The 25,540-nt window shown below is 37.1% G+C and overlaps 1 long non-coding RNA gene across 1 annotated transcript; it reads left to right on the top strand.

Annotated features, from left to right (window-relative positions):
- The first annotated feature begins 4,320 nt into the window (after positions 1–4,320).
- LOC144221970 (uncharacterized) lies at positions 4,321–8,032 on the top strand. Its single transcript, XR_013332242.1, has 3 exons — positions 4,321–4,372; positions 4,524–4,730; positions 7,947–8,032. It is a non-coding gene; the product is annotated as an uncharacterized LOC144221970 (long non-coding RNA).
- Positions 8,033–25,540: the final 17,508 nt, after the last annotated feature.

The following is a 25,540-nucleotide window of genomic DNA, read 5'->3' as shown; positions in this document are numbered from 1 at the left end:
TCTGTGGGTCCTCAGTCCCATCCAGCTCTCCGGCGTCCCGGGCGAGCTCACCTGCTAGCCCGGTCGTCTAAGAAACGCCGCCCCGGTTCCTATCTCTCCACGGTTGTCGTCTTTTTCTCTCTATACCCCGAGATCTTGATGGTGCCCAGTCCCGTGGAGTTTTCTTGTTTGGTTTCTTCTACCACAGGTGTATGGTTTACAGATTTTTTTTTTCCTTTCGCGTCTTTTCCACACCACCATGCCCACTTCCACACCCTTGGGGCGAGATACCCGCGCGGCTGCTTTTTGGTCCTTAACGGTGTGGCAGACTTCTGATATTCCTAATTTGGGGGATAGAGACACAGATTTCTTTGTACAATGGGATGAAAATTGAGAGTAAAACAGCACTTTGGTGAAGTTTTTCTTTTGTTTGTGTGCTGTTGGCTCCTCATTACCCCAGCCCCTCAGTTTTAAACTTCATGCGTATCAGTAATAGTTAACGGTTGTTCTGGCATTCACATTTGTTTAGAGATTTGACCCTAGACGTGATTTTTTTTTTTTTATGTACCAGTGCACTTTGTAATTTACACTTATACCTTTTATCACATCCGACTTCTCTTCAACTTGTTTCATGGTGGACAGTTTTGTAGTTTTTGACCTAGGGATGTATTTGAATAGGGAAAGCTGAGCCTTCAGAATTTATTCTGGGAATGCACCAGTTCTGCCAACATTTATCAGAAAGGCACATTTTTAACAACTATCCCAAAATTGAAGATGTCATTGGCTTTTAAGAGGAAAATGGAAGCCAAAGGCTTGCACCTCGTGTCCTTTTAAAGATTTAGGTGGCTTATACATTGAATAGAATGCTTGGTGCTTTACTAGACACTTAAAATCTATCATTTTATTAACTTGGGCTCTTTTTGCAAATCTCTGTAAGATTTAAATATACGAGCAATGTAGGATGTTATCCTTCCCCCTGTAAAGATAGATCTTTATGTTCTCTGGGAAGTTCTCTAACGTGTGTTCAGAAAGGGAAAAAATCTTTAAAATAGACGGATTATTCTATAGTATATAAACAAATTATTTTCATCACTAGAGAGGAAGTTATATTGGCTTGCTTTTTCCTCTTAGAATCCCACCCTGTTTCCAGAAATGGGCCGGTTTCCCTTTGTTGTGCAAAATGACTGTGTCCTTGAGGGATGTTTGGAGGGTGTTGGCAGCCAGGAATCATCCTGAAGTGTATCTGGTGTCAGTTCAGTTGCGTTGTCAACATTTCAACTGTGAGTAAAACCCATATATCCCAATGAAAGAGGAAAGCTTTTCCAGATAAATTTTCTTCTGGAGATCTTTAACTCTATGATCTCGGAAAATTGCTCCACAAGGTTGGGTTTTACCATCTAAAGTTCATTTTATTTACCTGATTATTTTTAATGTTTATTTATTTTTGAGAGAAAGAGAGCATGAGCAGGAGAGGGGCAGAGAGAGAGGGAGACAGGATCTGAAGTGGGCTCTGAGCTGTCAGTGCAGAGCCTGATGCAGGGTTCAGACCCAGGAACCACAGAATATAACGTGAGCTGAGGTTGGGAGCTTAACAGACTTAGCCACCCAGCACCCCAAAAGTTAATTTTATTACAAAGTGGATTCTTCTTAAGGTATAAGTGACATCAGATGACCCCACAAACAAAGCATTATGATATCAGCAGAACCAACAACCTGCCATGATATCCTAATTAGAAAAGGAGTTACAGAATTTTTTTTAATATTTATTCATATTTGAGAGATAGAAACAGTGTGAACAGGGTAGGGGAAGACAGAGAGGGAGACAGAGTCCAAAGCAGGCTCCAGGCTCACAGCCATCAGTGCTGAGCCTGCTGTGGGGCTCGAACTCACAAACCGTGAGATCATGACCTGAGCCAAAGTCAGACACTTAACCAACTGAGCCACCCAGGCACCCCAGGAGTCACAGAATTCTTAACACTCCTGGCAGTGAAATCAAGCTCTGGTCCCTTGGGTTATATGTGTGTTTAAAAGGATCTTCATGGAGGGAAAAAGTACCAACCATATCTTTCCTGAGATATATGAAATAGTATATGCTTTCTATCTTTTTCATTTTTCTTTAACATATAACAGAAATATCCTGATGTACTCAGGAGCTAAAACAATGACTTTCAGATGGGGTGGAGTGTATAATATTTCCTGGGAGCATGAAATCTTTTTATCTAAAACATTTCATTATACAGTATTTGAAGACTAGGCTTACATATCATTTCTTTACAGTGTGGGACTTACTAGCAGGTAGGCAAAAGGCAAAATGTCTGACAGCACCGAAAGTGGAGGAGGAGGTGGAGCTCTCATAAACTCTATAGGGGTTAAATTGGTACAATCCCTTTGGAAAACAGTTCAATAATAGTACAATTAAAATTTCCCATACCCTTAATGTATCTTTTTAATGGCACCATTTGCAATAAGATACAAGAGACATATTAAACTTGTATGTTTAATCTTGTTGGAATCCTGATTGAAACCAACTGTAAAGAAGATAGTTTTGAGACAACTAGAGAAATTTAAACATAAAGCGTATTTCATAATTTTTGCGTTCCACATCAATTACAAATGACCATCACGTTCAAGGAGGTGATTCTCCCTCATCTCACAAACTACCCCCACCTCCCCCTCCCTGGAAGACACATACACACACACACACACACACACACAAAGAGAACATACACAAGCTATGTATGTGCCTGACATCTTCCCTACCAAGGTAAAGGAGGCAGAGCCTGTGACACAGCTGGATTTTCTGGCAGAAAAGGGGAGGAAATATGGGAAACAAAAGGGTCTAGTAACTTGAAGGATTCACAAAGTGATCACTGGGCACATGCTGAAATATTGATAATATAATGTGATTTATGAGTTCTAGTGATTCACTAAACAGGAAGCTTAGGAGCAGTCCTATGAGAGTATGCTTGTGGAAGTGTGAAGTGGTAGAATTGAGGAGTCTTTGCTTAAGTCTGTATCTCCATGGATGGTTTGTTCATAGTCTCCTACTGGCCGATCTCATCAAAGAAATGTAGGTAGTTCAGTAATTATTAGCTTGTTAATTGGATGTTGGAAAAGGCACCATGCTGACAATCCAATGCTTATAGTCTTGTCCTACCTCTGTCAATAGCAAGCTTGGTCAGGGCTCTCAATCTCTTTGGGTTTATTTATCAATGAAATAAGCAAGTCAGTCTGCATAATCTTGACGGTTTCTTCCAGATTTCAAATTCCACATACCTAGTAGAGATTATCAATAATTTAAATGATATGTCCCAAATACTATCTTTAAAAGTCTAAGATAAAACACAATGGGAATGATGCACTATTTTGAGTTAAAAAATCATGTTTATAAATATATTAGGAATGAACTTGACTTCACTGTAATTTATGTAGACATACTGGGGGGCCTTGGTTAACAATTGTAAAATGCTAGTGTAATCCAATTGAGCTACAGATAGGATTTAATAAAGTAGCAAAAACTCCATATTCGCAATTTAGAGTGATACTTTAAGATAAGCATAACCCTGGGGTTAAGTATCTGACTCTTGATTTCAGCTCAGGTCATGATCACAGGGTCATGGGATCAAGCCCTGTGTCAGGCTCCATGCATAGCATGGAGCCTGCTTGAGATTCTTTCTCTCTGCTCCTCTCCCCTGCTCATGCTCACTCTCACAATCTCTCTTGAAAATAAAACAAATTTTAAAAATGAAGTTTTCTTTTAAAAAAGTGTAACCCAAACTAGTCATTTCATTGTGAAATCTACTAAATGTATGACCTAATATGTGTGACTTGTCTACAAGTCTACATGTCAAAAATACTTGATTCACATATGTATCTAGTTTGTAAATGAAATTATGAACCAAGAGAACTTTGTCTTGACTTTCTCCCTTTTACATGTCCCTCTAGCTAGAATTCTTTTCCCCAGGTCTATACTCCTTGAGCACATTCCTTGTTTGCTTCTCCCCCTGAACTTCTTATCAAACATGTTCTTAGGGGTGCCTGGGTAGCTCAGTTGTTTGAGCTTCCGACTTTGGCTCAGGTCATGATATCACAGCCCATGAGTTCGAGCCCCACATCGGGCTCTGTGTTGACAGCTTGGAGCTTGGAGCCTGCTTTGATTCTGTGTCTTCCTCTCTCTCTGCTCATGCTCTGTCTCTATCTCTCTCAAAAGTAAATAAACATTCAAAAAATTAAAAAAATAAAACAAAGCATGTTCTTAGCAAGTTATCCTTTCTTTTTTTCCTTTTTGTCCATGGACCCACTCACAGAAAAATGTGCATACCTGTAAAATTTTGTATTTCAGGAAATAATCTGACCTTCAGAAGTTCATGCAACAGCAAAGGTAAACCTCAAGGTAAGAACACCTTTACTGAAGAGGTAACCGTCATGATAGCAGCTCAATCTCTTGACCTTTCAAAACCAGTCTATCCTTTATGTAGATATAATCTCATAGCACTTGCTTCCTTTTGTTCACTTGTTTATTTTCCTATCTTTCTGAAAAGCAGGGTCCTGTGTGAAAAGCTCCAGATTGGGAACCAGAGGAGTTAAACGCTTGCCTTCATCCTTCCCAGGGGTGATACTAAAGTTACTTTACAACAGATGTGGCACAGATGTAGCAAAGGTTCCAACCATGCAGAACAGAAGCTGCTCAGTGGACCAGGTTTCTAAAATTAGGTCATAAGGAGATCTGGGGTGATTCAGAGGATTGAAGGGTGAGTCTTTTGGGAGTTTGAGGGAAGGGCTATTTACTAACCACTGTTGAAGTTTTCAGTGTTTTGATTTTTAGGGGGGTAGGTGATAGAAATGTTCTAAAGCTGGATTGTGGTGATGGTTATCCAACTATATAAATTTACTCAACATTTTGAGGAATTATGGGTGAAGTTTATGGTTTATAAATTATACCCCAAATAGCTTTTTATTTCTATTTTTATTGGTTTTTTTTTTCCAGTAATCTCTATACCCAACGTGGGTAATCTCTGTACCTAATGTATATACCCAAACTCATGACCCAAAGTTCAAGAGTCACATGCTCTTCCAACTGACCCAGCCAGGCACTGCCCTCACCACCCATAAAGATGTTTTGTTTTTTTTAGTAAAAGCATTTCAAGATTTTAACACACCTATACCAGTAAGTCATGGTTGGTCTTTGGACTGGCTCTCCCATTTATGGTATGAGACTGAAGTCTGGTCAGGTATCTCCCTGGGTCTGGACTTTTTCATCTGTGAAATAAGAGTCAATTATCTCTTTAAAGCTTTCCAGATAAATGATTTTCCTCATCAAAACATTCCACAACTGTGTCATCACAATTCATATCACCCTCTTTTCACCTGCTCATAAGGCCATCATTGCCCAAACCCATATTTATCCTTCCTCTGCTGCTTAGGAAGTATGGCAGCCCTACTGATTCTGTCCTTGCCAGATAGTTCTTTTTTTATCCTATGACCTTCCCTTCTGCCTCACTTCCTCATCCCTTTTTTTGTGCCCCCTTTTGCCTGATCTCTGCTTACCATATGTTAGAAAAGGTTCTGGACTGGGAATCAAAAGGCCTATGTTTGAATGCTAACTCAGCCACTTCTTAATTTCATGACCTGGAATTGGTCATTTAAACTTTTCGGGACTTTGGTTTCATCCTCTGTAAAATAGGGACAAAAATGCCAACACGTGGTTTGTAGTGGAGTCTAGGCGAGATCATGAATGTAAAGAAGCTTTATGAACTGTATATCACAATCCAGGTGACAGGCAATACCTACTATTTCTTCTGAATTACTCGAAGTTCTCTCTTCAGTGGGTAGACGACACATTAGCTACAGATAAGAAGTGAGGTGTGTGTGGCAGTGACTGAGAAATACCTATGACAAGATCCCCAAATTTCATATCCCTTGTGAACATAGAACAGTCTGGTTCATAGACCAGACTGTGCTTTGAACTGAGCTTGCCATAAGCAAACTTTCTAGGTCGGGATGTTGCTTTTCCCTGCCCCACCCAATGTCCTTCCCCATATGTGGCATCCTTCCAGACCTGCCTTTATTAATAATAATGATGCTAGCTCCTTGGGATTGAATATTTATATGTGCCGTATAGGCAGTGTGACAGGCACTTGTATTTCTTGTATCATTCAATCTTTAAAACAGCACTATGAAATACATAAAACAATTCTCGTTTTACAGGTAAGAAAACAGACCTAGAGAGGCTAGGTAATAATTTGCCAAAGTCACATGCTTATCCATAGCAGAATCAGAATTCTACCTTGGGAACTCTCTAACTCTGTGACTCTACTGATTGAATTCTTTAAATAGTCCTTCCAAATCTATTCTCTTAAGGACCCATATCGATGGAGTTTTAAAATAAAAGTAACTCTAATCAAACTGATTCATTTTAAACTATGAAACTTAATAGGAAATGTGGATTTTATATTTTACCAAGAATGCCTAATGCCCCCAAATATATCTAATTGTGACTTTTCAGACAGTTTGACAAAATAAAAACATTGTGGCAATTTTGACCAAAAAGCATATATTGAATGCCAAGCATTGGGGATCTAAAAATAAATAAGAAACAGCCCCCATACTCACATTGCTTACAATCAGGAAAACGGATGAAAGAAAGGATTTTTGCTAGAATATGGATAAAATGACTTACTTGCTATTATGGGATCATAAGGGGGGGGGACACTTGCTCTTGCCTATGAGCTTAAGACCACTTTCTGGAAGAACTAAGGCCTTTGCAGTGGTTAAAACAGAATCAAAAACAAAAACCAGGAAAAGAGAGGCTTTCTGGGCAGAGAGAGCAGGAACCACACAATTAGTGTTGAAAGGAGATGACAAGTTTGGTATTGCCCAGTTGAAATTGATGGAAGGAGGTGGGAGACAAGAGGTAGGCAAGACATAGCCTCAGAAGGCTTTGTTGGTTCATAAGTAGCTTGGACTTTATCTTAGAAACCATTTGCCAAGTTTGAGGCATTTTCACATGGGAAGTAGTAAGGCCAGATTAGGGTTTTGCCATGCCTGCTCTGGTGACTGAACAGATATAGTCAGGTAAGATCAGAAAAGAAAAATCATAAAAGGAGTCTATCATAAGAGTTTGACAAGTGGAGGATGTGGGCTTGGACTAGGGCATGTAGAGAAATAAAAGGAAGGACTCTTGAGATACTTAGGCAGGGTAACAGATAGGATTGAGATTTGTTGTATGAAGGGTACAAGGAAAGACTATTTTGACTAGAAAATACGGGAGTTGATAGATTTAGAAGAAATGGAAGTAGAAGGGGAAGAAAAAAATAATTCATTTGGACATGTTTCAGGATTTTAAATTAACTATAGGACATCTGTCATGCCTTTTTCTAGTGAAAATTGTAAAATCTATCTCAAATGAATTCACCAGAAAATCCTCAGAACAGAGGCTCAGTTGATATGGTGGGCTCTATTTCTGTCAGTCTTTGTTGTGAACAAAATGGCTACTAGTCTCCAGACTCCAGATATTCATCCCACCAGCTAACTAGCCCTAGTAGATAGTTATAGCAGCAAATATCTGAGAAGGGCTCCATTCGGCTTAGCTCTCATCAGCTCTGTCTCTCAAGAAATCAGTGATGAGAGAGGTGAGGTACTCTGATCAGTTAGCTCTGGGATGACTCTCATAGCATGGATGCCGGGTGGTCAGCCCCACTCAAATCATATGAGATGAGTTTTCCCATAAGAAAAAAGCTTCTTAATACTAGAATGAGGGGAGATGACAAAAGAAATGCCAGAGAGACAAAAAGGACAAAGATCACTACCACAGTTAAATGGAATATATTCAGCAGATATCTTACATGACCGACTTAAGCTGGGAGAAGGTAGAGAGAAACTTTCATTTAAGTGAAGTTTTAGATTATGATAAACATTAGATGGCCTGAAAAATTATAATGACTGATACAAGCTTGTTCTTGTGACAGAGAAATTGGAGAAGTTCTGGCTCCTTCCTGAGATTTCATCAAAGAAAGCTCATGGGACAGGTTTGAAAGTAAAGTAGGAAACAGCACCACATGGAGTCTAGCTCATTAAGTAAAATGATTATATTTGAAACCATGAAAATAAAGAGATTACCCCAAGAGAGAGTTTAGGAAGAAGATGTTGCCGAGGTCAGAGGCTAGGGGAGCACAACATTTAAGAAGGAGAGAATAGCCTAAATGCCAAAGAGTCTTGAACAGGGAGTAAGTAATCCATAATGTAAATTCATCCAAGAGGACTTATAAAAATTTTAAAAAACAGTTCAACTGAACTGGCAATGTGGAGTATATCAATGATAGTCATCAGATTACTTTTTGTAGGAATTAATTGTTGAGTGAACTGGTAAGGGAAGATATAGAGACATCTCAGCTTAACTGAAAAGAAAAAGGGAGATGAGACTGTACTCAAGATAAATGCCAGGTCAAGAGTTGGGGGAAAGTTTTGTTTCTTGTTTGTTATCAGAAAGAGATTTGAGAAATTTCTTAGGGTAAAGGCATCAATAGAGTGGGAGATATTTGAAAATGTTACCAATATGAAGAGGGAGGGCTATGTTGGCTATTTTTATTTGATTTGATGTTGAGGAAAGCTCCTAACAGCTTCTTAAATCATAATATCCTAGGACTGGGGGAAATACAATCTTAAGATTATAGAGTATATGAAATTACAAGATAAATATAGTACATCCTCTTAGAGCATTAATTTTACTGTTGGATAAATTATTTAAAACAGAATGTTTTTTAGACTCCTGGGGTTTAGAGGATATACTTAAAATTACTTATGTGAAAATTCAGAAAATCATTAGGTATGTATTAAGCTTTATGCAGTTGCTGGCTCTGTTTACTTAATTGTCTTTATCAAATGAAATGAAAAATGAACAAAGTTTAAAATTATCAAAGAAGCCAACTTTGAAGGGGCTCTTCTGGCAAAGATAAGATGGTTTGAGCATCAAAACAAGTAAGGACTGTAATAAACTGAAGCACATAATTATATACATGGAATATATGTATATATATGTGTGTGTATATGTGTAGATACACACAATCAAATATCATAAATTCATATCCATACTTTAAAAAAACCCTCATTGGTCATCTTTGGAGTTTGCTATGTCACTAACTCATTGGGGAAAGAGGGGAAAGATTAGCATTTTTCTGCCTTTCCTATATAAACTGTATTTCAAGGTAACCAAATGGTTGCTGTAAGGGAATTCTTTACAGAAGAATTACAGATATTGTACATGGAAGCTGTGAAAAAATAATTGTGCTGGCCCTAGTGAAATAATGGAACCTGGCATCAGTATTTAATGGGTGTCAAAGGAATTAGTTTGAACAAAAGTTGAAGGGGAAGTTTGTTATGGATGGATCATGTTGATATACCTGAATGAATTGACCAATTTTATTTTCAATAATAGTGGGACAACAGGTTTATTATATGCCTGTTGAAGATAATACAATAGGAAGTAATATGAAGTGGTCTTGCCAAAAAAAAAAAAAAAAACACCTTATCAAGACTATATCTCATTCAGTTTATAGGAAATAAGGATGAGAGAGGTACAAAATAGAGAAATTTATTAAACTGCATCAAGAGGCTGCAAATAACTAAAGTCAGATTATAAGAAATTCTCAGGACAAATGATGTTAGCTTCCTCAATAAATAACAAAAGAGATGTAGAGGAAAACTCACAGAATAAAAGATAACAGGATATTAAATAAATGCAGTATGATAAACTTGTGTAAGACCTGATTCAAAAAACTATAAACAGCTATTTTTGAGATAATAGAAAATTAACACAGACTGAGGGCTCCTGGGGGCTCAGTCGGTTAAGTGTCCTACTCTTGGTTTTGGCTCAGGTCATGATCTCACGGCTTGTGGGTTCAGGCCTCACATCAGGCTCTGCTCTGATAGCACAGAACCTCACTGGGATTTTCTCTTTGCTCTCCTCTCTCTGCCCACCCCGCCCTCAAAATAAATAAACTTAAAAAAATATACAGACTGGATATTAATTTTTGAAGTAGAGAAGAAATAATAGATATGGAAGACATAAAAATATTAATATATATAAATATATAGCCATAATTGATGACTTCTAAAAAAAAAGCAACAAATGGAACAAAAAATATTTAAAAATATGTAGTATAACAAAGAATGTATATTTTGTCTTTGTCCCTGGTTTCTGACACAAAGCTCTTAAATACCTTGGAATTTTCTCAGTGATAGGAGCATCATATGTTAACTCTTAACAGGCCCCCGTATATTTTCAGGATGGCAGCTGATTTCCAAAAAGACCAAGCCTTGATTAGAAGCCTGAAACTTTCAGTCCAACTTCCCAAACCTCCAGGGGGGTGAGAGGCACTGAATATAGAGTTAGTAATTGAACATGCCTGCATGATGATATCTCCTTAAAAAAACCCAAAATAGAGTTCTTTTTTTGGGGGGGGGGTTGTGAACACATTCATGTCCTAGAAAGACAGTTGTTTAAAGAGACTGAATAAGTGTAAGACCTAGAGTTAGATATGGTAGGAATGTTGGGAGCAGGAATTTTTTTTTAATATGATTAAATGCTAAGAACTTTAAAGGAAAACGTATACAACATGCAAGAAGAGATGGGTAACTAAGCAAAGAGATAAAAATTGTAAGAAAGTATAAAAAAGAAATGCTAATGATCAAAAACACTGTAATAAATGAAGAACGTTTTTGATGAGCCCATGAGAGGACTGAACGTGGCTGAGGAAAGAACTTCTGAGCGGTAATAGAAACTTACTTCTAACACTGAAAAACATAGAGAAAAACAGACTAAAAAGAAACCAGAACAGAAAAGCCAAGAACTGTGGGACAACTACGAAAGGTGTAACATATAAGTGATAGGAAAACCAGAAGAAGAAGAAAGAAAGGAACAGAAGCAATACTGAAGCAATAGTGACGGAGAATTTCTCCAAATTAATATTAGACACTGAACCACAGGTCCAGGAAACTCAGAGAATACCAAGCAGGGTAAATGCCAAAAAAACAAAAACAAAAAATGTAAGTGTAGGCATAACATATTCAAACTGCAGAAAATCAAGGATAAAGGAAAAAAATATTAAAAGAAGCCACAAGAGGAAGAGAGCCTATAAAGGAACAAAGAAAAGCATTATATTCAACTTCTCGGAAACCATGCAAGCAAGAAGGGAATGGGGTGAAATGTTTAAATTGTTGAGAGGAAAAAACTACCAAACTACAATTATGTGCCTTGTGAAATTATCCTTCAAAAGGGAATCTATTGCCAGTAGACCTTCCTGGTAAGAAATGTTAAAGTTCTTCAGAGAGAAAGAAAATGATATAGATCAAAAACTTGTGTCTACATAAAGAAGAGCATGAAAGGAGTAAGTAAAGGTAAAATAAAAACTTTCATTTTTGTTTTTCTTAGTTGATCTAAAAGATAACAGTTTGTTCAAAATAATGGCAACAATGTATTCAATTATGTATGTGCATATATATTTATACATGCTTATGTATATAATTGAAGTGAATGACAGCAATAATACAAAGGATGAGAGGGATGAGTTAGGATTATTTTATTATAAATTAACTTGCACTACTCATGATTCAATACAATGTTATTTGAAAGTGGACTTGGGTTAGTTGTATATGTGCAAACTGTAGGGTAATCACTAAAACTGCACACACAAACACACACACACTACTAAGGAAGGAAAGAAAATGGAATCCTGTAAAATGCTCAGTTAAAACCACAAAGGGGAGAAAAGAGAAACAAAAATAGGAACAAAGAATGGCAACAAGTAGAAAACAGTAAAAATACGGTGGACATTAATCCAACTCTTATCAACAGTCACTTTAAAGAAGACAGAGATTATCAAGGTGGATCAAAAAAACAGGATACAACTATATGTTATATACAATAAATATACTTTAAATATAAAGACACCTATAAACTAAATGGAAATGAATAAAGATATATCATGTTAACACTAATCAGAAGAAAGCTGGAATAGTTGTTTAATTCCACACAGAGCAGACTTCAGACTAAGGAAATGTATCAGGGATAGAGGGTATTACATAATGATAAAAGGATCGATACTTCAAGGGAACATAATCATTCTTAATGTGTATGCACTTTAAAATAGTGTCAAAATATGTGAGGCAAAAACTGATAGAACTACAAAGAGAAATAGATGAATTCACTAGTTGAGATTTCAACTCTCCTCCCTTAGAAATGGAAAAATCCAGCAGGCAGAAAAAAATTAAGGATATAGTTGAATTCAACAGGACCACCAATCAACTGGATGGGTTAACATTTGTAGACTATTTCATCCAACAACATCTAAATACACATTCTTCTCAAATTCACATGGAACATTCACCAAGAGAGACCATGTTCTTGGCCTTAAAACACACCTTAACAAATTTAAAAGAATAGAACTCATACATACAGTGTCTGATTTTAGACAATGGAATTAAACTAGAAACAAAAATGCACCTGGATGACTCGGTCTGTTGAGTCCAACTCTTTGTTTTTTGAGTTAAAAAAAAAATGTTTATTATTGAGAGTGGGAGTGAGGGGTGGGGCAGAGAGAGAATCTGAAGCCGGCTCTGCACTGACATCAGAGAGCCTGATGTGGGGCTCGAATGAGATCATGACCTGAGCCAAAGTCAGTTAACTTAACCAACTGAGCTACCCAGGTACCCTGTTGAGTTCAACTCTTGACCTCAGCTCAGGTCATGATCTCATGGTTCGGAAGTTAGAACCCTAAGTGGGTTCTAACTCACTGTCAGTGTGGAGGCTGCTTGAGGTTCTCTCTCTCCCTCTCTGTCCCTCTCCCACCCATGCATGCATGCTCTCTCTCTTTCCCTCAAAATAAACTTAAGAAAAAAACGAGAAACAACAGAAAATAGCTGGAAAATCTCAAAATACTTGATTAATTAACACAATTCTGAATAATGCACGAGTCAAAGAAGAAATGGCAAGATAAATGTTTACAATATTTTGAACTAAATGAAACTACAACTTACCAAAATTTATGGGATGTGGTGTAAGCAGTACTTAAGAGAAATTTATAGCATCAAAAACACATATTAGAAAAGAAGAAAGGTCTAAAATAAATAAGATTTTCCACCTTTAGATACTAGAAAAAGAAGAGTAAATTAAATCCAAGAGAAACAGAAGAAAGATATAATAAAAATTAAAGCAGAAATCAGTGAAATTGAAAATAAGAGATCAATAGAATCAGCAAAACCCAATCTGGTTCTTTGATAAAATAAATAAAATCAATAAGCCTAAAACCAGGCTACCTAAGAAAAAAAACCATATTACTAATATCAAAAATGAAAGAAGGAACATCACTATAAATCCCATGCACATTAGAAGGAAAGTAAAGGAATATTATTATGAACAACTCTGTACCCACAAATTTGATAATCAGATTGAAAGAGATCAATTTTTTGAAAGACATAATCTGTCAAAACTCACCCAAGAAGTAATAGACATCTAAGTAGTCCTACATTGGGGCACCTGGGTGGCTCATTTAAGTATTTGACTCTTGATTTGGGCCCAGGTCATGATCTCACAGACATGAGATTGAGCCCCACGTTGGGCTCCACATAGGATGTGGATCCTGCTTAATATTCTCTCTCCCTCTCCCCACTCGAACATGCTCTCTCTAAATAAATTAATAAAGTCCTACATCTATTAAAGAAATGGCATCAATAATTAATAACCTTACAAAACAGCATGGGCCCAGATGGATTTACTGGTGAATTATAACATTTAAGAAATAAATTATACAGGGGCACCTGGGTGATTCAGTCGGTTAAGTGTCCCACTCTTGGTTTCGGCTCATATCATGATTTCATAGTTTTGTGAGTTTGAGCTCCATGTCGGGTTCTGTGCCGACAGTGCAGAGCCTGCTTGAAATTCTTTCTCTCTGCTCTTCCCCTGCTTGCTTGGTCTCTCTTTCTCAAAATAAACAAATTTTAAGAAACTTAAAAATAATAAAAAAATTAAAAAGAAATTATACAAACTCTTTACAATCGTTTATAGAAGATAGAAGCAGAAGGGAATACTTCCTAACTCATTCTATGAGGCCAACATTACTCTATTATCAAAACCAAACAAAGATGTTACAAGAAAAGAAAACCAATATCTGTCATGAATATAGATGTAAAAATCCTCAATGAAATATTAGCATATCTAATCCAACAATAGATAAAAAGTGTTATAACTATGAGTAAGGAGAAATTTTCCCAGGTTTGCAAGACTGATAACATTTAAAATCAATTAATGTAACCCATCATATCAGTAGACTAAAAAAACAATAACATAATCATATCAATAAATACAGAAAAAACATTTGACAAAATCCAACACTCATTCATCATAAAAACTCTCATTAAACTAGGAATAGAGGGGAACTTCCTCAACTTGATAAAAATTATCCATAAAAAGCTCCATAGCTAATATCATAGTTAATGGTATTAAGAATCTTTCCCTCTAAGATCTCATGATAAAAACTCTGATTAAACTAGGAATAGAGGGGAACTTCCTCAAATTGATAAAAAGTACCCATAAAAAACCTCATAGCTAATATACTTAATGGTGAGTAAAAATAATTTTTCCCTTTAAAATCAGGAACAAGGCAAGGATGTCCTTCTTATCATTGTTTTTTCAATGCCATATAGGAAGTCCTACTAATACAATAAAACAAGAAAAGGAAATAAAAAATATATGGTTTGGGAATGAAGAAACAAGACTGTCTTTGGTCACAAATAAAATGATCATCTATATAGAAAACCCAAAATAATTGACAAAACTCCTAGAAACTAATTAGTGATTGTAGCAAGGTTGGAGGATACAAGGTTACTATGCAAAAATAAATGGCCTGTATACAAAGAGCAAGTGGAATTTGAAATTAAAAACACATTATGATTTACATTAGCACTCCCCCCATAAAAGAAATAATTAAGTATAAACCTAATAAAATATAAGACCTATATAATGGAAACTACAAAACTGATGAAAGATATGGGCACCTGTTGGCTGAATCAGTAGAGCATGTGACTCTTGCTCTTGGGGTTGTAAGTTTAAATCCCATGTTGAGTGTAGAGATTACTTAACAATTTTTAAATCTAAAAATCTTTTTCAAAAACTAATGAAAGATATCAAAGAAATAATAAATGGAGAGGTAGTCCATGTTCATAGATAGGAAGACTCAATATTGTCAAGATGTCACTTCATCTCAATGCAATCGCAGTCAAAATCCCAGGAGGTTATTTTGTGGTTATTGACAAACTGATTCTAAAGTTTATACGGAGAAGAAAAGACCCAGAATAGCTGTGTCACTATTGAAGGAAAACAAAATCAGAAAATTGATACAGCTCAACTTTAAGACTTACTATAAAGCTACAGTAATCAATAGATAAATGGAACAGAATAAAGACTCCAGAAATAGACCCACGTATAGTCAAGAAATCTTTCACAAAGGAGCAAAGGCAATACAATGGAGTAAAGATAATCTTTCAATAAATGGTCCTTGAATTAAACATCCACATAGGAAAAAGATTCAGACCTTACATCCTTTACAAAAATTGAGTCAAAATGGATCATAAACCTAAATCCAAAACACAGAGCTATATATCTCCTAAAAGATAATATAGGAAAAATCTAGGTAACATTGGATATGCAATAACATTTTAAGCATAACACTAAAGCCATGATCTAGAAAATAAATGATATGCTGGACTTCATTAAAATTTAAAACTTCCGTCTGTAAAATATGATTTCAAGATAATGATAAGACAAGCCAGGGGCACCTGGGTGGCTAAGTTAAGCAAATTTCGCTCAGGTCATGATTTCGCAGTTTGTAAGTTCAAGTCCCACATCAGGCTCTGTGCTGACAGCTCCAGAGCCTGGAACCTGCTTTGGATTCTGTGTCTCCCTGTCTCTTTGTCCCTCTCCTGCTCATGCTCTGTCTCTCTCTGTCCTCAAAAATCAACAAATGTTAAAAATTAAAAAAGACAAGCCACAACGTGGGAGAAAATGTTTGCAAACAACACATCTGACAAAGACTGTTATCCCAAATATACAAGAAACTCAGCAATAAGAAAATGACAACTTAGATTAAAAAAAAAAAAAATGGGCAGAAGACCTGAACAAACAACTCACCAAAGAAGATATGCAGATAGCAAGTAAGCATATGAAAAGGTGTTCAATATCACATGTCAGTAGAGAACTACAAATTAAAACAGTGACATACCACTAAACACCTATTAGAATACCCAAATTTTGAAGTATTGACCATATCAAATGCTGGAGAGGATGTGGAGCAATGGGAACTCTCATTCACTGATGGTGGGAATACAAAATGGTAGAGTTGCTTTGGAAGACAGTTTGAGGTTTCTACAAAACTAAACATATTTTTATATGATCCAGAAATAGTGCTCCTTGATATCTACCCAAAAGAGTTGAAAACTTAGGTCTACACAAAAACTGGCACATGGGTGTTTATAGCAGTTTTATTCATAATTAATAATTGCCATAACTTGGAAGAAACTGAGATGTTCTTCAGTGAGTAAATGAATAAACTATGGTATATCCAAACACTGGAATATTATTGGAGCCCTAAAGAGAAATGAGCTCTGAAGTCATGAAAAGACATGGAAGAAAGAAGCACATATTAGTAAGTGAAAGAAACTAATGTGAAAAGGCTACATACTGTATGCTTCCACCTATATGACCTTCTGGAAAACACAAAACTATGGAGACAGTTGAAAGATCAGTGGTTGCCAGGGGCTAGGGGGAGGGAGGAATGAATAGGCAGAGCACAGAATCTTATTTTAGGCCAGTGAAACTATTGTATATGACACTGCAGTGGTGAATACATATCATTATACATTTATCTAACACCTATAGAATGTCCAACACCAAGAATGAAACCTAATGTAAATTATTGACTTTCTGTGGTAATTATGTGTCAATATAAGTTCATTGATTGTAGTAAACGTACCTATGTGGTACATTGTGTACAACTGTGTAAATGTACAATGTGGTGCAGGATGTCACTAAGTGAGTAAGGTGTACATGTGTTGGGCCAGGTAGTGTGGGGGAAGTCTATACTTTCTCTTAAGTTTTGCTGTGAACCCAAAGCTCCTCTGAAAAGCAAAATGTATTAGTTTACCAGTTTTCTTTACATTAATACATAAATATAATGTGATTTGAATAAAAATAATAATCTTTTCCCCTGGAACTATGTAGGTTGATCCTAAAGGGCATACATGAGAAAATACACATGCAGGAGTAAGCTACACAAAGAGAAAAAGATAATAATGGTGAAATCGCCTTACCAGACACAATAAAACTTTAAATGTACATGGGGACGTCTGGGTGGCTCAGTTGGCTAAGTGTCTGACTCTTGATTTCAGCTAAAGTCATGATCTCATGGTTCATGAGATTAAACCCCTCATGGGGCTCTATGCTGAGTGTGGATCCTGGTTGGGATTCTCTCTCCCTTTCTCTCTGCCTCTCCCCTGCATGTACACACATACACACTCATGCTTGCTCTCTCAAAATAAGTAAATGAACATTTTTTTAAGTGCATAGTACTGGTATATGAATAGATAAATCAGTATAATAGGGTAGAAGATCCAGAAAGAGATCAAAATATGTATGGAAATTTAATATGTGGAAAACTGGCATCTCAATGCACCAGAAAAGAGATTTTTTTCTTTCATAGTTTATTGTCAAGTTGGCTTCCATATAACACCCAGTGCTCATCCCAACAAATGTCCTCTTGCATGCCTATCACCCCCCTTCCCCTCTCTCCCACCCCCATCAGCCCTCAGTTTGTTCTCAGCATTCAGGAATCTCTCATGGTTTGCCTCCCTCCCTCTCCCCAACTATTTTTTTCCCATTCTCCTCCCCATGATCCTCTGTTAAGTTTCTCCTGTTCCACTTATAAGTGAAAACATATGGTATCTGCCTTTCTCTGCCTGACTTATTTCGCTCAGCATAACACCCTCGAGTTCCATCCATGTTGCTACAAATGGCCAGATTTCATTCTTTCTCATTGCCATGTAGTATTCCATTGTATAGATAAACCCTATCTTCTTGATCCATTCATCAGTTGATGGACATTTAGGCTCTTTCTATTCCCATTTGGCTATTGTTGAGAGTGCTGCTATGAACATTGGGGTACATGTGCCCCTATGCATCAGCACTCCTGTATCCCTTGGGTAAATTCCTAGCAGTGCTATTGCTGGGTCCTAGGGAGTTCCATTGTTAATTTTTTGAGGAGCATCCACACTGTTTTCCAGAGGGACTTCACCAGTTTACATTCCCACGAACAGTGTAGAAGGGTGCTATTTCTCCACATCCTCACCAGCATCTAAGGTCTCCTGATTTGTTCATTTTAGCCACTCTGGCGTGAGGTGGTATCTCAGTGTGGTTTTGATTTGTATTTCCCTGATGAGGAGGGACGCCGAGCATTGTTTCATGTGTCTGTTGGCCATCTGGATGTCCTCTTTGGAGAAGTGTCTGTTCGTGACTTCTGCCCATTTCTTCACTAGATTATTTGTTTTTTTATGTGTGGAGTTTGGTGAGTTCCTTGTAAATTTTGGATACTAGTCCTTTATCTGATATGTCATTTACAACTATCTTTTCCCATTCCATCGGTCCTATTAGTTTTATTGATTGTTTCCCTTGCTGTGCAGAAGCTTTTTATCTTGATGAGGTCCCAATAGTTCAGTTTTGCTCTTGATTCCCTTGCCTTTTGGGATGTGTCAAGTAAGAAATTGCTGCGGTGGAGGTCAAGGAGGTTGTTTCCTGCTTTCTCCTCTAGGGTTTTGATAGTTTCCTGTCTCACATTTAGGTCCTTTATCCATTTTGAGATTATTTTTGTGTACGGTATAAGAGAGTGATCTAATTTTATTCTTTTGCATGTTGCTGTCCAGTTCTCCCAGCACCATCTGTTAAAGAGGCTGTCTTTTTTCCATTGGATACTCTTCCCTGCTTTGTCAAAGATTAGTTGGCCATATATTTGTGGGTCCCATTCTGAGTTCTCTATTCTATTGGTCTATGTGTCTGTTTTTGTGCCAGAGATAGATGTTTTAATAAATGGTATTGAAATAACTAGACAGCCATTAGAAAAAACCATAAAATTGGATCTATTCCCCACAATATATATCATAATAATTTCCAAATGAATCAAAGATCTAAATGTAAAAACTGAAACATATTTACTAGAAGTAAAGCACCATGAGCAAATCAAAAGACAAATGACAAAGTGGGAGAAAATATGGCAATTCCAGATGAAGGGATAATCTCTCTAATATCTAAATAACTTAAAAATAAAGGGAGATAAAAAGACCAAATACCTGACTGGCAAACGGTCAAAAGACATGAACAGACAGCTTACAGAAAAAAAGAGAAAGGGTCTTAAGCAAATGAGAAAGTGTTCACCTTTACTCATAAGAAAAGAAACACAAAGTAAAACTGCACTGATATACCATTTCTCAGCTCTCTCCCAGTGTGGGAAAACAGGCCGCTTTCATACACTGTTGCTGGGAATGCAAAATGGCACAACCTCTCTGGAGGGGAATTTGGCAATATCTAGCAACAGTAAACATGCATTTACCCTTTGTCCCAGTGTTCCTGCTTCAGAAAACTCAGTGATTTGCCCCTCCACAAATACAAAACACAATTTGTATGCATTATTTGTACTACAAAATTACTGGAACAATATAAGAGTCTATCCATAGTAGAACAGTTTATAAATTATGGTGCAATCACACAATGAAATACTGTGTAACTGTAAAAATAATGAGAAAGATCTCTTTGAACGTACATGGAATGATTAAGTGAAAAAAATGCAAGGCATGAAAGAGGATACAGCATTCTATCCTGTGCATATGACAAGAAGGAGGGAAAGACAAACACACACAAACATGCATACATATTCTAGCTCTACCCACTGAAAGGGCACAGAACTAATGATAATCCAGTAACAATGAGCATAGGACTTGGTTTCAAGTACTATTCCTCACTAAAAGGAGGTTTGGGGCAGGGAAAGCTCAAGCTTAGCCAAAAACATATCATTGGGACAAAAAGTAAGTGTTCACATAATAATGGATATACATGTAAAAAGGAACTATATCCCATTTTGAAGGGATTCTCACTCGTCATATTGGGATATTTGGTTATAAAAAAGAATAACGATGGTAATGAATCATAAAATATTTAGAAAAAAACCCTACGAATCATAGCAGTGCTCCAAAAGTAAAGGGAAAGGGGAAACTTCTCTTTAATAGAAGAATGTTGGCTAATCAATGAGGAAGTAATGATCTAATTAGAAAATCACCATTTTGTAACTACCAATGTAATAACTGATTCAGGCAAAGATTATCAATGGGCATTAATACCATTACATAAAATGTTGCTGAGGAACAGGATAGTCACAAACTACCAACCCATAGATTACTTATAAATTTCAAAGTGTAAAAGTATATTCTTTGCTAATGGAGATATTTGGCTGATACTACATGAGCCAAAGAGTATCACCAATGAAGAGACAAACTGATATTATATGCCTCCTAGTGGGATTTAATGGTAAATATACAGCATTCCCTACTTAGTGTTCTTTGACTAAAATTTTAACCTGAATCTAATCATGAAGGAACAGTCAGTCAAATCCAGATTGTAAGACATTCTATAACACTATTGGCCTGGGCTCTTAAAAAATGTCAGCAAGGGGGCCCTGAGTGGCTCAGTTGGTTGAGCATCCGACTTCAGCTCAGGTCATGATCTCACAGTTCGTGGGTTCGAGCCCCTCATTGGGCTCTGTGCTGACAGCTGGCTCAGAGCCTGGAGCCTGCTTCGTATTCTGTGTTTCCCTCTCTCTCTGACTCTCCCCTGCTCACGCTGCCTCTCTCTCTCTCTCTCTCTCTCAGAAATAAATAAAACATTTAAAAATTAAAAAAAGAGAGATAAAGCATATGTGGGAAATGTTAACAACTTACAAATCTAAGTAAAGAGTTAACAGGTGTTCATTGTACTACTAAGTTTTCCCAAAGTTTGCAAAGATTGGGAAAAAAGATAAAAAATGTATTCTAGTGAAATTTTTTGGAAAGGTATACAGATCAATCAGCAGAAACACATAGCCTAATAACAATACTAGAATTTAAACATGAAGAAAAACTCCTATAGATATTGCCTTACAAAATTAAGAACAACATATCAGTTTGGCATCAGAATTCTCCGTTTTGGTACCAGAAAACAGTGGATCAGTATCTACAAAACCCTTGGGGAAGAGAAAATGTGGCCCCAAGTTTTAGAACCATTGAAATAAAAACTCATGAAATTTAGTTCTGAGAGCTCTTCAACCAACTAAAAGTTGAATGAAGAAGCTGCTGAGGTAAACAGAGAAGTGGTGAGTGATGAGTTTATTTACATTGTTTAATCAGTCTGTTAGTTATTCACTGAGTACCTAGTATGTACCAGCTCTGGTGATCGGTTGTAACCCAGATGGATGGTCCCTTCCTTCATGGTACTTATAGTGTATAGAGGGAGACAGGCTGATTGAACAAATACATAAATAATTACACATTACCAATTGCTAAGAGGGAAACAAAGAGACTGCTATTTTTAAAAATAATAGATTTAGGCATGGAGTGGTACCTCATTTGGATAGGGTAGCCAGAGGAGGTAACTGTGATTGATATTCAAGTTGGGACATGAAGCCTGAGAAACAGTAAGCCATGTAAAGAGCCAAGGGAAAAAGAACCCCCATGTGGAGAGTACAGCCAGCTTAGATATAGAACTAAGGCCAGCCAGTATGTGCTCTAAAGCAACACCACTCTTGTTTCTGGTAGAATGTCCAGCTTCCACAGCAGTTAATGGAAAAATGTTTCATCAGTTAGAAATAATTTGCCTATCCAATTATATCCTGATGGAAATTATTTACTTATATAGTCTCCTCAAATTTCCTTTCAGGTTGATGCTAAATTATATGAAATAGCATTTACTATTGGTATGTGCATGTAAGTAGTGAGGCCAGAGATTAATATCTTAAAATACCCTACTATAGTACTATTTGATAATTTTATGTATTTAAAAAAATTTTTTTAATGTTTATTTATTTTTGAGAGGGAGAGACCGAGTGCTAACGGGGGAGGAGCAGAGAGAGAAAGAGACACAGAATCCGAAGCATGCTCCAGGCTTCGAGCTGTCAGTACAGAGCCCGTTGTGTAACTTGAACTTATGAACCATGAGATCATGACCTGAGTCGAAGTTGGACGCTTAACCGACTGAGCCACCCAGGCACCCCTAGGAAACTTTATATTAATAACAAATCTGGGGCGCCTGGGTGGCTCAGTCGGTTACGCGTCCGACTTTCGCTTAGGTCATGATCTCGCGGTTCGTGGGTTCGAGCCCTGCGTCGGGCTCTGTGCTGACTGCCAGCTCAGAGCCTGGAGCCTGTTTCAGAGTCTGTCACTCCTCTCTCTGACCCTCCCCTGCTCACGCTGTCTCTCTCTCTCTCTCTCTCTCTCTCCCCTAGAAAAAAAACAAAAAACAAAAAACATTAAAAAAAAAAGATTTATAGGGATTAAAAATATTGTCCAGGGGCACCTGGGTGGCTCAGTGGGTTAAGTGTCTGACTTTGGCTCCGGTCATGATCTCACGGTTCGTGGGTTCGAGTCCCTGCATCAGGCTCTGTGTTGACAGTTAGCTCAGAGCCTGGAGACTGTTTCAGATTCTGTATCTCCCTCTCTCTCTGACCCTCCCCTGCTCACCCTGTCTCTCTCTCTCTCTCAGAAATAAATAAAAGTATTTTTAAAAATTAAAAAAATATATTGTCCAGTGTTCCATAGTCTGTAAGGAATATAGACAAATGTAATTATAGGACTATATAGACACAAATATGATCTAAGGCTAGTTTTGATACATGCTGAAGTAGAACATACAAACAAAAGCAAATGAGAGGAGATTGGGAAGGCGGTGATTTGAGATGGGTCTTAAAGGAGAGGTAGAGCTGTGAGAAAAGAAGAGGAAGCATAAGCATCTTTGAAAAAATCAATTTTTCTAATCCAATAAAACAGCATACAGTGTTACATTAGGTTCAGGTGTACAGCATCGTGAGTCAACATTCTATACATTATTCAGTGCTCATGACAAAGGTACTCGTAATCCTCTTCAACTATTTCACCCATCCTCCCACCCACCTCCCCTCTGGCAACCTATATTTAAGAGTGATTTTTTTTGTCCTTTTTTGGGTCTCTTTTTTTCTTGTTTGTTTGTCTTATTTCTTAAAATCCACATACAAGTGAAATCATATGGTATTTGTCTTTTTCCGACTGACTTATTTCACTTAGCATTATACTCTCTAGTCCTATTCACATTGTCGCAAATGGCAAGATTTTGGTTTTTTATAACAGTAATATTCCATGTGTATGTGTGTATATATCATATATATGTATATTGTATATATACATACATATATACGATATATATGAGATATATATACTCATATATGATATATATATATCGTTTTCTTTATCCATTCCTTTATCAATAAACACTTGGGTTTCTTCCATATCTTGGCTACTGTAATTAATACTGCAGTAAACAGCATAAGAATAATCATCTTTTCATGGAGACAGGAAAGTTGGAATGTTTGTAAGTAATGATTAGCTTGGCATGGCTGCTTGTGAAGGTAGAGATATAGGTTGGATGTTGAAATACATACCATTTTGATTATGAAGCAGGACAGAATATGACTGCGAGATTGCAGGTGGGAGAGAAAGAGTAAAAAACAGAAAAATGTAAGATAGGGGCTACAAGAAAGGCCTGGCTCTGGGCTGGCCCTCATAGTCGTGATCTGTAGACGTCACAGCTTTCAGGAGCACACATGACCTGGGACTGCAGTCACTACCCACGGAGCTTGCATTAGAGAGCGGATACCGTGGCTGGGATCTCTTGGCAAAACCCACAGTGAAGGTGGACAACAGGTTCAAGAAATGTTTGAAATAGATCCCACTTAGTGGTTTGAGGTTCCACAGAAACCTTTTAGTCTCATTAAGAACATTTTGGCAATATTCAGGCATGGTGTTTGGGCCCCAATCAAGCAGGAAGCCCAGGTTTACACCATAATTGGTAAGGGAATTGAATTAGAATCAGGACCTTGCAGAAAATGTAGTCAGACCCATAAAACATGGAGTCAGAGATTAAGAGTCAAGCTGTAACTCCATAAATATATCCTAGGCTCATGAGATATTTGCCTGGGAGCAGCAAAGTTCATTCTAGTCACCAGGCAATAATGGAGATGAAGTTTTCAAAATACATGATTTAACCAGAATTGGACCAGAGACTCAGCATGACTCAGCTAGATATAAAGATTATTGTGCCATTTGCTGGTGGGAGGTAATGTTAGAAATATAGGTTGGATTCAGACTGTGGTCGGCCTTGAAAGCAATTTATTTTATATGTATGTGGAGTGATATTACAATCTTTCAGAATCATCTGGAAATGACAGAAGTGGTTTTATTTTCATGAGTCCATAATCATAGAAGAAAGGGTCCAGAAACAGACCCACACTTACACAGTAACTTGATTTACAACAAAGACAACTGTGCAGTACAGCAGAAGAAATAATGGCCTTTTCAGTCAATGATACTGGGTCAATTAGACATTAATGTGGAAAAAAATAAATTTTTTTAAAATTTATTTTTATTTTTTATTTTTTTAATGTGCTTTTTTTTTTCTTTTTTCCTGAGAGAGAGAGAGAGAGAGAGAGACAGCGTGAGCAGGGTAGGGTCAGAGACAGAGGGAGACACAGAATCTGAAGCAGGCTCCAGGCTCTGAGCTAGCTGTCAGCACAGAGCCCAACATGGGGCTCGAACCCACGAACCATGCGATCATGACCTGAGCCAAAGTCTGACACTTAACCAACTGAGCCACCCAGGCGCCCCAAGAAATCTTGACTTCTGCCTAAAACCATACATAAATATCAATTCTAGATGGATTGTAATTCTAAATGTGAAAGGGAACATAAGAAAATAGGTTTAGGACCTTGGGGGTAATTGAAGTTTTCTTAACACAGTATTAACCTTAAAGGAAAAAATAATATGATTTATATTAAAATTAAGAACTTTTGTTCATAAGAATCCAACATTAAGAGAGTGAAAGGCAAACCACAGACTGAGAGAAGATATTTTCAGTACATGTAGCAAAAAAGATGCATATACAGAATATATAAAGAAGTCTCATAAGTAAATAAGAGACAGGCAAGCCAATCGAAATTGGGCAAAAGAAGTACTGCACAAAAGAGACTATCTAAATAAATGCAGTACCACTATACCTTCTCAAGAATGGTGAAAATGAAAATGTCAATACTAACTGTTGGCTGGTAAGGATGTGGAGTAACTAGAACTCTCATACACTGCTGGAGAAAGCATAAATTGGCGCAGACACTTTGGGAAGCCATTAGCCAGAAATTTGTAAAGCTAAACATATGCATATTCCACAATTTTACTTGTGGGCATTTATACAAAATGT

This window comes from Crocuta crocuta, unplaced genomic scaffold, assembly GCF_008692635.1.
Source record: "Crocuta crocuta isolate KB4526 unplaced genomic scaffold, BGI_CrCroc_1.0 scaffold141, whole genome shotgun sequence".
Taxonomy (NCBI): Eukaryota; Metazoa; Chordata; class Mammalia; order Carnivora; family Hyaenidae; genus Crocuta; species Crocuta crocuta.
Note: the sequence above shows the minus strand (reverse complement) of the source record. Positions and strands in the feature narration are given on the sequence as shown.